Source organism: Anolis carolinensis, chromosome 6 (genome assembly GCF_035594765.1).
Source record: "Anolis carolinensis isolate JA03-04 chromosome 6, rAnoCar3.1.pri, whole genome shotgun sequence".
NCBI classification, from domain to species: Eukaryota; Metazoa; Chordata; class Lepidosauria; order Squamata; family Dactyloidae; genus Anolis; species Anolis carolinensis.
Genome location: NC_085846.1, coordinates 49,507,025 through 49,521,931, shown reverse-complemented (window position 1 = coordinate 49,521,931; position 14,907 = coordinate 49,507,025). Strand labels below are relative to the sequence as shown.

The following is a 14,907-nucleotide window of genomic DNA, read 5'->3' as shown; positions in this document are numbered from 1 at the left end:
AATTCTAGCTTATGAAAATGTCCTTTCAAATTTACTTAGAAAGTAACTAGAAATGTCAACAGGTTATACCAGTTTACTTGTATTGCCTTGGAAATATGACTTCACAAAGGTACAAATTATAAGTTGCTGCTTACAAGTTCTAAAAAAGACATTTGTTTTACATAAGTGCGTAGTTTGCTAGAAGGCAAATACACATCTCTGAGGTCCTTTTGTTCTGGCTGGAACAGTCAAGATAACTACTCTGAATTAAGCACAGTCTATATACAGATAAACCACAATTTCAGCCTTTTGCACATCCCTAGAAATAAAGGCTGTTAGGGATTGCATCCCTTTTATAACTGCTTTCCAGAATAGGCAACTTTCTTGATGTATCTGAACAATAGTTCAAAGCCCATTTAACAATTTTCCTGTCTTCTAGGATTTGGGGGATGGAAGTGGAAAGTGTGGTGACTTGTGGACTGAATTAGAGTGAGATCACACAGTGAAATGATTGATGAGAGTATCATCCACCATGCTTCATCCATAAGCCACCAAGCTAATAAAAATATGGTAACTGAAAGGCTAACAATCAAAAATGTACATATCCAATTCTAGACTTGAGTCAAAGACTTAGGGTGGTTCTACACTGTCCCTTTATTGGAGAGCCAAACTGGAGAGGCAAATGATTGGCAACCTCCATCCACTGCAGATTTTGTTTGGCACCATCAGACAGCCACCCTTACAGATTCCCTATGCTTGTCATCACAATGGCCAGCAGACATGACATGACTAGCATCAGTCACTTGTTACCTGGAGTGATGTTGGCTAGGACAGCATAGTGGTGCGGGGGGGGGGGGGGGGGGGGAGGAATCAGCCCCTTCCTTTCCCCTTCCCTTTTCCAATTGCCTTGATGTCTCGACTGATGTCACTCTAGGTGACAAGCAATGGACACTATCCATGTCGTGCCTTCAGCTGCGCCCCTTCCAAGATTTGAAGGACCTTAAGATATTAATGCATGTGCTGGTAACCTCCAGGTTGGATTTCTGCAATGCACTTTAAATTAGGCTACCTTTGTACCAAGTCCAGAAATTCTCGTTGAGTCAAAATAATGCCGCCAGATTGGTTACAGGAACATCTAGGAGTGAGCATATTTCACCAGAGCCGGCCCTAGGTATTTTTCAAGTGTAGGCGAACAGAATTTTGGTCCCCCCCCCCAAACCAATCACTGAAAAATAAAAGCGTTGGATAAGCGAAAATGTTGGATAATAAGGAGGGATTAAGGAAAAGCCTATTAAAAATCAAATTACATTAAGATTTTACAAATTAAGCACCAAAACATCATGTTTTACAAGAAATCAACAGAAAAAGCAGTCTCGACTGCACCCCCGTATGTTTTGCGCCCGAAGCGACCGCTTAATTCGCCTCATTGTTGGACCGGCTCTGCACCTATTGTAAAGTTTCTCCATTGACTGCCAATTAGTTTCTGGGCAAAGCACAAGGTGTTAATTTTGGCCTTTAAAGCCCTACATAATTTGGATCCAGGTTATCGCCTTCTCCCGTAAAATCCACCCCAAATACTGACTGAGATCCTCTTGGGGGGGGAGGTGTCTGCTCCAGCCTGCCAGAACCCGACTGGCCACCGTCACCCAGAGGACCTTTCATTGGCCACCCCATGACTGCGGAATGACCTGCCTGTAGAGCTCCAACAGCTAGATCAGCTGTCAGAATTTAAGACACAAGTGAAGATATATCTCTTCTGGCAGGCCTACCCAGTTTTAATGATGATTTTTAAACTTCCACTCTAAATCTAACATTTGTTTTGTGTATTTCAATATGTATTTTATGGAAATATGTTTTAATATGTGTATTTTATAGAGTTTTAAAAATGATTCTGTGTTTTGGTTATGTGTTTTAGTAATGCTGTAACTCACCTCAAGCCATGAGGGTAAGAAATAAAATTATTATCATTATCATCATCATCGTCATCATCATCATCATTATGCCTGCTGGCTGTTGTGAAGATGAGAATGTGAAAACATGCATCATTAACCCAAAGCAGTTCCATGCTTCCCCTTTTGAGATAATGGATCAGGGTAGAATATCCCTCACTCATAATGTGTGAGTTCTATTGCAACAGTGTGATCTGTATGTGGTAAAAGAGAGACCTGGGTTCTTGTTTCCAGGTTGTTCTGACTTACAATGTTTTTGTTAAGCTAAAATGAATGCATCCCTTCCAATTTGGCAGGGATAGTACAATTAGTCCTCTGTCCTTCCACCTTTTCAGTTGCCTTTAAAAGTCCTGATTGTTCTCTCCCCGCCCCCCCCCCCCCCTCGATTTTCTCCTATGTCCTCAGGTTACTCCAGTTTCCTCAAACGGAATTCAAAGTGCAAAAGTAGTTTGGACTCAATAAACTCAACTGTGAGCGGGGGAGATAAAAGAAAGTAATGCTGGAAAATAAGAAATAATTCACTTACCCATGATAGTTACCGTAATTTGCATATGCACTTGCAGTTGTCAGTTCAGAATGTATGTATATTATTTTTGTTTTATGTATTTAACCTTATGTGTTGTTCTCTAATAGCAAGTATATCTCAATAAAATATTTTTCATTTAAAAATTATGTATACACCCTCATTTCCATACATACACCAATTCCCAATTTTTCTATGCTTTAATACATTGTACTGTTGCTACAATTTACTTCACATTTTCCTTTAAGAAGTCAGCACACTGGGCACTAGATAGGAACACTGGATTCAGGATTGTAACTCTAACTCTCCACAACAAAATGGGTGTAAGAATACAGTGTTCCCTCACTTATCGCGGGGGTTAGGTTCCAGGACCACCCATAATAAGTGAAAATCCGCGAAGTAGGGACACTATATTTATTTTAATATTTATACATTATTTTAGTAGTTATACATTATTTTAAGTCTTTATCAAACAATCGTATGTTGATAAATCGCCTCCTCCGCCTCCTCTTGTTGCCACTTGGGCTCCTTTTCTCTCCCGTTGGCTTTTTCTTCCTCCCTTACTTAGACTGTAAATTGTAATTTTTTATGATTTATAATAGTCTTTTAGAGTTTATTGAAAAACCGAAAAACAGCGAATCCACGAAAAGTGAAGTAGTGAGGGAACACTGTACATTGTCATAACCATCTCAGACCATATGAATGCAATAATGACAGGTTTATCTGCATGGATTGACAAGGCAATATTTCTGAGGGCAGAGGAGGAGAACTACAGTTTAAAATAAGACCTGAATTAGAAAGATCATGAAAGTTCAGATTTCTAAACTCTCAGATTTCTGGTTTCCATGTTTTTTAATGGGGCATCAATCACTTCCCTATCTAAGAAGTCCAAAGCAATGGTTTTAATATGAACCAGGGAAATCTTTCTCCAAATCAGGCTAAAAAGACTGAAATATTTTATAAGTGGATTGTTTATCAAAGAAATGGACAGCCTAGTAGAAATGTTTAGACTTCTCTTTGAATAGCATATCCTCAAGCCATCCTATAAACAGCTTATAAGGGTCTCATCAGATTAAAAGAAGTTTGCTACACCACAAAGCCAACTGCTGTTTGAGAAAAAGAAATCCTAACTCTTGGTGGGCAAACAACATTATTATTTATCACCAGGCTGTAATGTGAAACTATCCCCTCATCTTATATACTCAGCAGGAGCATCTGGTGGCACAATGGGTTATACCACTGTGCTGGCAGGACTGCTGACCGAAACGTCGGCATTTCGAACCCAGAGAGCGGGGTGAAAACATGCAAATGTGAGTAGATCGATAGGTACCGCTCCAGCAAGAAGGTAACAGCACTCCGTGCAGTCTTGCCAGCTACATGACCTTGGAGGCATCTACGGACAATGCCGGCTCTTCGGCTTAGAAATGGAGATGAGCACCAACCCCCAGAGTCGGACACAACTAGACAATGTCAGGGGAAAACCTTTACCTTTACCTAAACCAAAGCAAAAACATTCATTCCAGAAACTGCATATTTTATGGAGGAAGTAAATACTTTTCTACATGAAAATGATCTCTTTCTAAAAGCACTGTAATGGTCCTAATCCAATCTGTGTGTGCCAGAGTTCATACTTGAAACTATTCATCGCTGTGGACAAACTTGGGGTTTTTTAAATGGTTCATGTTGTTTCCTATCAGTCTTTAAAACAATTACGGCTAGATTAGGGATACCTACAGCATAAGATTCCCAAACATGCTACATATGCTACAAATCAACAGATGCTATAAATCAACAGGTTAAAATGATTTGTGAATCTACTTTCACATTTACTGTGAGAAAGTAATTCCCTAAATAACAAATAAAATGTAACTGTTTTAGAAATTCTTATTGCCTTCAGCAGAAGAAAATTAATACACACCTGAATATTTTTAAAATAACTCATTTTACATCTTATATATTAGAGGAAAGCATGAGAACTGACACTTTATAACACACCTCTTGGGGAAAATTTACTATGCACTCAAATAGTATACAGATATTTATTATACTAATTTTTGCAATCAACAATTACTCTGAGTTATACTGTATATGATAATTATATTATATTGGTATAAATAAACAATTTTAAAGTATTTGACTCATTTATACCCTGAATCGCTGCCACTGCTGTTGCTCCCAGTTTTGTTATTATTGTTAGCTAAAATTTTAGGTTTTGTCTTGACATTTTAAGTAGCTTAATTTGAAAATGTGCTTTGTTTTAATTCCTATAAGCTGGAACCTTTAAAACCTGTTGTTTAGAAACACTATTCATTATTAAGCAACATGTAATAAAGAATTAAGCTGCTACTTTCTTGAGTATTCAAGCACGGTTCAAGACAGATAACAGTCTGCTTTTAGAGAGATGAAACATTGCATATTCATTTCCTGAATTTATATTTTTGCTTTCCAAAATAATGCATAGAAGCGGCATTTCTCTGCAGCAACTGCACACCCCATATTGTACATTTTGCTGGATTAAAATCAAACATTATTTGATTATAAACATCAAACAGTCTGCTTCTCCCCCAAACACTGATCATTTTAGAGAATCCCTACAGTGGTATAAGGCAAACTGTTGCATCTAGGCGACATTTCTATAATCATTATGCTTAAAAAGTCAAGATTTGTACTTACTGCTAGTGAGAGTTTGCTGCTTTTGTCTTTCGACCATCTGCTTTCGTTGTGACAGATATAAAGAAGAGGTTACCCATTTATATTAGATTAGCCACTTCCCATGAACCAATCGGAGGGGAGTGCTTTGCATTTTAACATTGTGCACGTCATTCTCCCCTCCTGCCTCCATCCATTCATCCACAAATATCACAAGCACTATTCCTAACACCAAAGCTAAATCGACGAAAAATTGCATTCAGCTAAATTGCTTTCATCCTCAATATATCAATAGCCTTTCATTACCAAAGGAGACTCTAAAACAAATTTAATTTATTCACATATAACCCACAATTACTGACATATGTATTTGGTATAATTATTATACCATACTGACAGAGTTGTATTTACGCATATACGAATATATCTCTGCATGTTTTGTTGGTAAACATCAATGAAAGGCCTATGTGTGTGCTCAGGATTAATTTGGACCTGTATGTGACATAAGCTTTATGACAACTGCTTCCCTTTCATTAACTAAGTCAAATACATGCGTAAAAAACTTCAAATAGAAACAATTAAAACCAAAAGAAAAGGGCATTAGATATTATAATAATTCAAACAAACAAAAGGTTAATGCATTGTTGAAACATTTTCAATTAGCTTGTCTTTCATCTGTCTCATAGAGCTAAACAGGTCATGATAAATGATGCAACAACATCAAGATCTGCTTATTATTATGTCTGTCAGCACTTCCCTCAAAGTTATTTTGATCCACAAGATCCCTTGAAAAGCTGTCACAAAGGTAATAACCTCGTCACATGGGCCACCAGAATCACCACGCATCATGGCAAATGCCGTCAGGGGCATGCACAACCCATTGCCCCAACCCACCGCATCACCCAGCTTACCATTAAGCTGGGCAATGTGGGGGGGAAGTGTCGACCGCACAACTTCTCCCCATTGCTTCTGGTGCATCATGGGAAGCCTCCTGTGTTGTCGCAGTGACAACATATGCCAGTTCCACACTAGTTTACCCACAGAGCCCTGCAGGAAGTTCCTCTGTACCATGAGATGGGAGCAGGCTGGCTCTGTGGGTAACCTAGGGCTGAACCAGCGTTTGCTGCTGAAGAAAGCCCCACCTGATGAGGTTGTAAGAGAACTACAGATAGCTGTACAGTATAATGCAAAGGACACACAGGGACTGGAAATAGAATTTGGGAACTTGGCTCACATTTTTTGCCAATTAAAGTCTATATCAGTGATTCCCAAAGTGGGTGCTACCGCCCCCTGGTGGGCACCTATTAGCACATGGGGGTGGGGCCAGGGGAGGGGCGGGGCTTCTTCCCAAGAGCCCGAGACAGGGCTGAGAATCTATACCTCTCCTGAGGCACTTGTTGGGACACAGAGGGCAGAGATAGGGAACAAGGCGGGGCTCCTTCCAAGAGCCTGAGACAGGGCTGAGCCTCTATACCTCTCCTGAGAGGCCTTTTAGGACTAAAAGGTGGGGGTGGGGTGGGGGCGGGGGCTCTTACCAAGAGCACGAGACAGGGCTGAGCCTCTGTACACCTCCCCTGAGGTACTTGTTAGAACATGTGGGCGGATAATAGAGGTTCTGCCCCGTCAGGCACTTGGGAAGAGGCCCCACCCCCTGTATCCTGGCAGGTGCCGCAGGACAGGGAAAGAAGCTCTGCCCTGCCTCAGAGCTTGTAACTCTGCCCATCCCAGTCCTGGCCACCCATTTTTGGCCCCGCCCACCTCCCCCTCCCCCTCCCAACCCTGCATCTTGGACTAGGGGAGAGGCTCAGCCCCGCCCTCTTGAGCAGGAGTCACACCCACTCCTCTAAGCCACGCCCTCTTCCAGGGGGCACTGAGTAATATTTTTTCTGGAAAGGGGGCGGTAGGCCAAATAGTTTGGGAACCATTAGTCTATATGAACAAGTGGCCATTCTCTCACAGTAGCCTCCACTCATACTCCTCTGCATCCAATAACTGCCTAGTAGGGTAAGAAATTTATCTCTGAATCCTATATCATTTTTTAATTGTCTTTGTGTCCACTTAGGGCTCATTGACACCAGGCTGTAGGTGCAGCGTAAATGTACCCCAGGACAGCAAGTATCTGCCTTGTTTGTGCTGAATCTAGGGACATTGTTTACATGGTTGGGGAACACAGCTACTCATCTGGCAACCATCTTGCTGCTTTCATATTGCTGCTGCTCCTAGTTGAACACAGAACTCTGTGGACCTCATCATGTTGAGGTTCTTAAGCCAGGAGACAGCAAGGGAATACCTTTGTGGTGAATCCAGGGTTTTTAGCTTGTGTAGAAAAGCCCTTGGTTAAATAACATAGCTGCTAAGAAACTCTTTTAGTGATTTGCAAATGATAAGTGTGCTTAGTGTACATTGGTCCCATTCTACATCAGTCCCACTGCTTTTGCCGGTTCTGCTATATAAGAACGTAATTGCACCCCTCTACTAGATGGTCAATATTGCAAATCTGTCCAATTCTAGTTCCCATATAGCAAGGTTCACTTATTGGAGGATAGTGTTAACCATGCCCATTGGTTGTATCAGCCAAAGGTGGAAAGTACAATAGCAAGACAGAAAGGCAGCATATTCCACTGTTAAACATCTTGAACAAAAAGGTCAGCAGTTCTTCCCCTTTTTCTGCTTTCAAATATTTCATACCTACACAAATGCAGTTTTTTTAGTATAAGGCATTTGTTTTTCACAAGCATATACAATATTATATAACAGCATTCTGGGAGTTTAATTTTAAAAGGCAAATTATTGATGATCATTGTGAAGGTATATTATTTTAAAGAAAGTAACAAGATATTAATATATACTTATATACAATAAGCTAACATTCCAAACAACTTTGAATTAGTCAGTTGCTCTAAAATGCTGAGTTGGTGTATTTAAGAGAACCTGGAACAAAGGTTAACTTGTAACATTGAGATCCTCAGTTTTGTAAAAAAAAAAAAAAATACTTACGTTTTCTCTGCAGCTTTCAAGATTTAAGGATAATCTGTATGGAAAACAGAAAACCTTGAGCCACAAGAAACTCAACCTTTAAAAAGCTGGGTCTGACCAGCAGGAACAATTCAACCAGGAGGAAGGATTTTCTGCATTACTCTGATAATCTGTCTGTAGTACTATGAAACATAGCAATCATTAACCTTCTGAAACTTATATAACTCCTCCCCCACACTTGCATCTCAGATTCACTTTTATTAGACAGGTATAAAAATTAAAATCCATTTACCATAAAGGGAAAATATATACAATAATCTGTAAAACTAATTAAGTGTACCATGAGAAAAATATTGTTACTCATGGTGCACATTAATGGAAAAGAACAGATGACAGTGACTCGTCCAAGTCTTGACAGCACCCAGGAGGACAAACGAAGACATGGAAAGTGATGTATGACGACTCTACACATTTGGCTTTTCTTCCTCTTCAGGGAGTCCTTTGTTGCATTTAAAGATCTAATCTCACCTGTTTGTAAGTTATGTGGAGCTCATTTTATTATTTGTCACTGTGAAATCACCTCCGGGAAGCTAGAATACATCTATCTCTATCTCTATCTCTATCTCTATCCCTATCCCTATCCCTACCCCTACCTTATCCCTATCTATATCTATACACATAATAATAAAAGTGAAAAATGTGTATGTGTGTATGTGGAGAAGGTGTCCACTTACACAGTTGGAAGGGTTCCTCAAAGGCCATCAGCCCAGCTCTCTTCTGCCAAAAAAGAAGGCACCATCAAAGCCCTCCTGACAGATGGCTGTTTAGACTCTGCATAATAATAATAATAATAATAATAATAATAATAATAATAATAATAATAATAGGAGTTGGAAGGGGCCCCCAAAAGCCATCTAGTCCAACCTCCTTCTGCCTTCAAGTACCATCAAAGCGCTCACTGCAGATGGCCGTCCAGCCCCTGCTTAATAATAATAATCCTAGAGTTGGAAGGAGCCCTTCTGCCAGGAAGGAAGGCACCATTAAAGCCCTCCCGACAGATGGCCATCCAAGAAGCCTATTATCTTTGCTATTTATCTCCATGGCTCTCTTCTTCCACTCTCACTGCATTTGGGGGGGGGGGGGGTACCAAAATACTGTTCACTTACACTTAAAAATTACCTAGGGCCGGCTCTGCCTCCACAAACACCATTCTGCCCCCCACCCAAGTGACAGCTTTCATGCGGGGACAATTTCACCCTAGATGTTCTGTTTTTCCTCCAGAATGGACATACCAGGGTTCCTTAATTTGCATGACCCTGCCCACTGCCTCTACCTTAACCCTTTCCTACCCTTTCCTATGGTACATTGTTAACAGAGCAATTGATCAGCAACTGAACAAGAGGTCTGGGGAGAATTCACCATAATTTACAAGAGTTGTACTTGACCTTTATCCAGTGAGTGCTGTTAACTCAACCAACGATGGATCTGGACCAAACTTGCCACAAAAAATGGGACTTGCAGTACCTTCACTGATACTGTGACTCCCACCAACAATGGACTGGGACAAAACTTGGCACAGAGAAGCCCCATGACCAACTGAACATACTGCAGGGGTTTAGGGGAATGGACCTTGGTTTTGGGAGTTGTAGGTCACCTGCAAGCAGAAAGCACTGAACCCAGCTGACATCAGATCTGGACCAAACTTGTCACACAAAACCCTCATGACCCACTTTACACCCTGGTGCAGTTTGACAGAGGATGGGCCATGGATTATGGGATTTGCAATACCTTCACTCACTTATAGAGACCACTACAACTCCCACCAATGATGAATCACTATCAAGCTTGACACACAGAGCACCCATGACCCACTCTACACCCTGGTACAATTTGAAGGATGATGGGACTTGCAGTACATTCACTCACCACCTGAAACCACTGCAACTCCCACCAATGACAAATCACTACCAAACGTGGCACACAGAGCACCCATGACCCACTCTACACCCTGGTGCAGTTTGAAGGAGGATGGAGCATGGCCGATGGGACTTGCAGTACCTTCACTCACTTCCTCAGAGCACTGCGATTCCCACCAATGATGAATCAATACCAAACTTCGCATACAGAGCATCCATCACTGGCTCTACATCCTGGTGAGTTTAGGGGGAGGACAGACCAAGGATGATGGGAATTTCAGTACCTTTATTCACTTCCTGAGACCACTGCAATGATCACAAATGACAGAACTTGACCAAACTTGGAACATAGAGCCCTTCAATGCACACCAATGACTGATAAAGACCAAGCTTGGCACAAAGAACCCATGGCCCCTCTACATCCTGGCGCTGTTTGGAGGAGGATGGGCCATGAATAATGGGAACTGCAATACCTTCACTCCCAGAGACCACTGCAACCCACACCATTGAGGGATCAAGACCAAACTTGGCACATAGAGCCTTGATGACCCACTCTACATCCTGGTGCGGTTTGGAAGAGTTCAGACCACAGATGACAGGACTTCCAGTATCTTCGCTCACTTCCTGAGAGCACTGCAACCCTCACCAATGACTGATCAAGACCAAACTTGACACATAGAACCCCCATGACCTACTCTACACCCTGGCATTGTTTGGAGAGGGATGGACCTGGACAATGGGACTTGCAAATGGGAGTTGTAATTAATCCGCACCCACTGAACCCAGCTAACATTGGATCTAAACTCCACTTGGAACACAGGTAAACAATTCCTTTCTCAAATGACCTAGTCACCACCGGGTCCCCAAGCTAGTATATAATAAAAGTCAGTTTTTGTATGTATGCATGTATGTATCATCCCCTAACTTAAAGGAAAAGGTCTTCCCCTAGTCTAGTCGTGTCCGACTCTGAGGGTTGGTGCTCATCTCAGTTTCTAAGCTGAAGAGCTGGTGTTGTCTGTAGAAACCTCTAAGGTCATGTGGCCGGCATGACTGTATGGAGTGCCGTTCCCTTCCCACTGGAGCAGTACGTATGTGTATGTGGCAGCTTTCTGATTGGCCAAACTTGGCAAACATATCTCAAATGACACACTTTACATGCTGCAGCAGTTTGGGAGAGGGTGGACCAAAGACTATGGGATTTCAGTACCTTCATTCGATTCGCGTCCCACAGACCACTGCAATGCCCATGAATGACTGAACTGGACCAAACTGGGCACACAGATGCAATGTGGCCCACTTTACTCCTTGTGTGGTGTTGGGGAGGGGGATGGACCATGGATAATACTATTTGTAGTACCTTCACCCGAATCGGCTCCCACAGGCCACAATGTTCCCCAAGAATGATGGAAATTGATCAATTTTGGGGCACAGACCCCCCATGACTTACTTTACATCCTGGTGAGGTTTGGCATGATATGGACCACAGATGATGTGATACAAAGTACTTTTATCTGCTTTGGATCCAACTTCAAACGACTACTGAATGACAGACCTCCCATGACCGACTGTATGTCATGGTGTGGTTTGGGGTAGGACAGACCATGTATGATGGGATTTGCAGTACCTTCACCCTATTCAGTTTCAACTTCGACTGACCACTGCAACCCACATGAAGGACGGACCTGGATCAAACTTGGTACACAGACTCCCCATGACCAACAGAACATACTAGAGACTTTTCAGGGAAATTGACATTGCTTTTTGAGGGTTATAGTTCACCAGCATCCAGAGAAACTGTGATCCCCATCAACAATGAAAAGGCACCAAACTTGGCACAGAGAAGCCCCATGACCGACTAAACATACTGCAGGGGTTTATGGACATTTATCTTGATTTCAGGAGTTGCAGTTCACCCTTATCCAGAAAGCATTGAACCCAGCCAATGTCACATATGGACCAAACTCGACACACAGTCCCAACATGGACAAATGTGCTTACAGGTGAGGTTTGGGGGTGATTGACCTTGGTTCTGGGAGTTTTAGTTCACCCTTATCCACAGAGCACTTAACCCAGCCAACTTTGGATCTGGGTCAAACTTGGCACACAGACCCAACATTCACAACTGTGCATACAGACCTGGTTTCATGGTGATTGACCTAGGATCTGGGAGTTGTAGTTCACCCTTATCCACAGAGCACTGAACCCAGCCAAAATTGAATCTGGACCAAACTTGGCACACAGACCCAACATGGCCAACCTTTGCTCTGGGAGCTATAGTTTAAACCATGGTTAAACAGACTTTTAATAAAATTCAGAACATAGATCTGTTGTGTTTTTGGACAATATTATACTGTGCTGTACTGTACATATATTTCTTGCAGAGATTATACAGTCCTACACCTACCACCATCTTAGCCACTTTAGAATCCATATGTATCCCACACAAAGATGGACAACAATCACACTCATGCATCATGCATCTGCACTGTAGAATTAATACACCTTGACACCAGTCAACACCCAACAACACTCTTTGGCAGAGAAATCTTTGGCAGAGTTTGGAAAGACGAAGTCCATTGCCACTCATTGAAACTGGGAGTTGGAGACCAAAACACCTGTGGCCACACAGATTGAGAACCACTGACTTAAACAAAGCAGACTTTTATTCCAGATGTTAGAAGCAGCAGCCTTCATTTAAATTGTCAGATAACATTCAAAACATTAGACATTATGAAAATTGGTAAGGGAAAAATGTTAAGAGATAGGCAGTAGGGTTGAGCGAAAAATCGTAATAAATTCGTTAATCGTATTAATATTGAACTGGGTTCTGAGGTGGTTTGGCGCTTCGGAATTAACCTTCCAATTCGAAGTGTTGGTGCCCATGCCTCTAAATACCTTCAGATAACCTTTGGATATATGAGAAAGTGTTTTAATTCAACCAGCCATTGCTATTCAGGAGAGAAATCCCCTTCCCGTCCTGGAGTGGTTGGTTTCTATGGAACTCTTAAACCGGTTTGTAGAAGCGGAGCAAGTGGCTTGCAAAGGGTTGCAAGCGGAGGGAAGCCTCGCTCGTTTGCAAAGGACATTGCTGGCTAGCTGGCTGCTGTTGCTATTAGGAGAGAAATCCCCTTCCCCTCCTGGAGTGGTTAATTACTATGTGGGCTCTTAAACCGGCTTGCAGAAGCAGAGCAAGCGGCTTGCAAAGGGTTGCAAATGTAGGGAAGCCTTGCTCGGTTGCAAAGGGAATTGCTGGCTGGCTGGCTGCTGTTGCTATTAGGAGAGAAATGCCCTTCCTGTCCTGGAATGGTTGGTTTCTATGGGGCTCTTAAACTAGCTTGCAAAAGTGGAGGGAACCTGGATTTGTAACCTCTGCAGGATCTCCCTTACAATGTGCTGGCAAAACCCCAAACTAGAACTCTCCACCCAGGTTGGTGTGTGACTGATTTTCCACTTCAGGGGTGAAGAAAATTGGAAATGGGCAGGGAAAGCAAACTGTCACCCTGCTAAGGATTTTCCACAACTTCCCCCTATTATTTTAAATTACCCTGATATTATTATTATTATTATTATTATTATTATTATTATTATTATTATTATTATTATTATTATTATTGGCACCCCACTTTTCTCTCTAGATTTGAGACGAAAAGGGACTCACGTTAAAATATATATAATAATATCATTCTGGGAAGGGAAAAGGTTGCATTTTAAATCTATGTTTATTATTATTATTTCAATTATTTATACCCCGCCCTTCTCACCCGAGGGGACTCAGGGCGGCTTACAAGTGGCAATTGATGCCGTTACACTGATATACAATAAACTAAAACGATTAAAACAGTTAAAACAGTCATAAAATAGTCAGTATTTTTATAGTATTCCTTTTAAAATTCACTCTATATTTGTGTGTATGTGACATGTGTAAGCCCCATCCACTCCTGGTTAGAAGCTGGCTAAGCCCCATCAGAAGAAACCCACTCCTAGATTATCTTCTTATCTCCAGATTATCTGGCAGTGTGGACTCATATAATCCAGTTCAAATCAGATAATCTGGGATCAGATCCTGGGATAGAGTGTGGAAGAGAAATCAGGCCTATATCCCAGGATTATTTGATTTAAACTGGATTATATGAGTCCCCACTGCCATATAATCTGGGATAAGAAGAAAAGTGACTGATCTGGACCAAGCTTGGCACACAGACCCAATATGACTGAGGTTTTTTCCTATGCTAAGCGCTCTCCCTCCTGGTTTAGAAACTGGCTAATCCCCATAGAAGAAACTCAGTCTTTCTCTTAGAAGCCGGCTAAGCCCCATTGAAGAAACTCAGCTTTCCCTCTTAGAAGCGGGCTAAGCCCCATCAAAGAAATTCAGTTTTCCCTCTTAGAAGTGGGCTAAGCCCCATCGAACTGAGCACTTTCCCTCCTGGTTTAAAAGTGGGCTAAGACCCATAATCTTCTTATCCCAGATTATCTGGCAGTGTAGACTCATATAATCCAGTTCAGATCAGATAATCTGGGATCAGATCTTAGGGTATAGCAGCAGTGTAGAAGGGGACTCAGGCTGGATCTACACTACCCTGATTCCCAGGATCTGATCCCAGATTATCTGATTTAAACTGGATTATATGAGTCCCCACTGTCAAATAATCTGGGACAAGAAGAAAAGTGATGAATCTGGACCAAGCTTGGCACGCAGATCCAATATGGTCAGCTGTGAATCCTGGGGGAGTTTTGGAAGGGTTGATCCAAGACATTAGGGAATTGTAGTTCACCCACATCCTTATACATTTTTTCATGGGAGCATTCATAAAAAACAAAAGACTGAGGGTTTTTCCTAAAACATAGTGTAACATCGGAAGCAGACTAAGCCTCATAAGGAAGAAAGCCATTTGTGAGTAGAAGAGGGTTAAGCCTC

At 41.8% G+C, this 14,907-nt stretch overlaps 1 protein-coding gene across 2 annotated transcripts in view; it reads right to left on the bottom strand.

Annotated features, from left to right (window-relative positions):
• Positions 1–8,328, bottom strand: part of ddc (dopa decarboxylase) — a 70,372-nt gene extending 62,044 nt beyond the window's left edge. Inside the window, exon 1 of one of the 2 annotated variants that reach the window (XM_062984112.1) lies at positions 8,098–8,328. The gene's annotated coding sequence lies outside the window, so the exon portion shown is untranslated. Of the gene's footprint in view, positions 1–5,124; positions 5,320–8,097 lie in introns of those variants that run through there. The other variant, XM_003222297.4, reaches the window with a different exon arrangement.
• Between the last annotated feature and the right edge of the window lie 6,579 nt (positions 8,329–14,907).